Source organism: Egretta garzetta, unplaced genomic scaffold (genome assembly GCF_000687185.1).
Source record: "Egretta garzetta isolate BGI_Z169 unplaced genomic scaffold, ASM68718v1 scaffold568, whole genome shotgun sequence".
NCBI classification, from domain to species: Eukaryota; Metazoa; Chordata; class Aves; order Pelecaniformes; family Ardeidae; genus Egretta; species Egretta garzetta.
Window position 1 is genome coordinate 524,902 of NW_009260625.1, and position 2,426 is coordinate 527,327.

A 2,426-nucleotide genomic window follows, 5' to 3' on the forward strand; every position below is an offset into this window, starting at 1 on the left:
CCAGCATCTGAGATCTCTGGACAAGCTGCACACTGCTACATACTCTGTGGTTCTTCTACATGGCTGGGGTGTGGGACAAACTCAAGAGTAATTTGTCAGCCAGGACTCATCTACTGTGGTAAATATGATAAATTTAGAATACACTGACTAGGACTCACTGGGTCCTATAAATTACAAGTGTTGCAAGGGTTACTGACAATAGAAATTGCAGAATATACTGAGTTTCATTCACAGTTGCTATACTGAAAGTAAGGATCCTTACCCAGGAGTGAATTTTGCTCAATGAAACTCAAAGTTTAAGTAAATGCAAATAGCCTACACTGAAAATGTGAAAAATAAACAAAATATCATTTAATTTAATTTGAGCACCCAAGCAAGTCATTCGCAAGTCTGTTTAATGTTTAGGAAGAAAAAGCCTTAATTCAGTCCCTGCAAATGGTTTTAGTTACTTCTGTGACTTTCCATCTCTTGAGGATAATCTACTTCTAATAAGGACAATTGCTTAGATTTATTACCCCACTGAGGTCTTGTTAAAGATCTAACAAAAATCCTATTTAAATGAAAAGGACAATAGAATCTTTAAAGTCAGTGTAGAGTTTAATTAAATCCTGAAACAGAATCCATGTCTTTAAGCATAAGAAAAGCAAAAACAGATTTCAAAGCTGTTAAACTACATGTAATTGGCATAAACTATCCATTGAGCCAAAGTAAAAAAAAAAAAAAAAAAAAGTAGGCTATCATATGGAAATTGGAGTCTATTAATAAATAACAAACCTGATACATGTGCATAGCGCCATATTTTTGCATGCATTTTTTAATTTGCCTAATTTGCTGGGCGTATCTTAGAGCAAACATGAGACACGCTAGCTGTTAAGTTGAACAAATCCAAAAGGGACAAAAAAAAAAGGCTGATTGAAATCAATGGATTAACATGCACTAGCATTTAAAAACATTTCATAACGTTCCCAAAGAGAGCATGTAAACTGCAGCAGTCTCAGTGCAAAACTGCTGTAATCTGTGTTCCCATGTAGTCATTATTCACACATGGGAGTATACGGTTCCTACAGTCATTTTTCATGCATGAATAGTTCAAAACCCAAAAATCACTGACATAAATACACAAGGGGGAACCTTCCCTTTTGAAAGTTAACATCTTAGGAACTCTGGAAGGGAATGTGAAGGCAGATACCAGCCCATGCGCTGACACAGCCCTCCTGTAGGGAAGGGTCTGTGTGCAGCCCCCTTGCAGCTGGAGGCGCACCCCAGCCTTCCCCAAGCTGGGAGTCACCACCAGCCCCCAGCTGCAGAACCAAATCCAGCAAGGTCAGGACAGGACAGAGTAAAGTCTTACAGCTTCTCCCTTCCCCCCACCAGCATGCAACTAGGGCCACGCATGTAGGGAACGGAGGTCAGCCCAACAGCTGGACATGCGGTTTCCTTTGCAGGAGATAATAAATTCTGAGGGGGGGGGGGGGGGGGAAATAATCCCATAACCTATTTCTGCATTAAAGAAAAGGCACTTTTCCTTCTCTGCTTTTCCACGTGATAAAGGATGATGGGCTGGCTGGGGGCAGGCAGACACACAGTTGGGCTCTGCGCAGAGAGGAAACGCACACGAAGACAGCTCTGTGCAGCAGCAGCAAGCATAACGGCAGCGGCTGGAGAAGGAGGTCACAAAATGGTGGCCCTCCCCTCCTGGCTAGCTCAGTTTGCACCCGACCGGTGAGAATGACAGCGCAAAAGAGTCATCAGGGAACTCTGGCTCTGAGGTGGGTCACACGACTCCCTCATCTGGAAAAATGATGAGAGGATGGAATGTTAACCTTCCCTCTGCAGCATGTCAGCCCCTTGTGTAAGGGTTTAATCAGTTTTGTTAAAAGACATTACAAGCCCACACTAAGTGGCCATCTTGCTCCTTGGGCTTTTCCCCCATTTAAAAATTACAGCTCTTGCCAGTGCTATAGTACAGTCAGCACCTTTGCTTTTACACTGCGTGTTTGTCCCAGTGACCCCTGCCACTGTACCTGACTTGGGTGGCGGCTGCTGAATGTACCAGAAGGGGTAGAAGCCACCATCTCAAGCCAACAGCCGGCTCTATTAACCGGTTCCCAGCTCACCTCTCAGACTCCTATGACTCAACTGGTGGGATGGTGTCCTTTGTCAGTGCTTAGGGCCGCTTCCTTTAAGCCCAGACAAACCTGCCCCAGCCCAGCTGCGTGCCCAGCCAGCAGGTCCCTCACGGGCCTGGCAGGCAGCAGCGGCGGCCCAGGGTCCTTGCCCGGCAAGCCCCTTCCCACCGAGAGCCCCACCATCTCATACTGCAACGATGGGAGAGGTCTTTGGATAAACGCCGTGAAAGACACCACGCTTCGGTTACAACGCAATCCCTCAAACTCACCTTGCACCCGGTGCTACCGACACCGAGC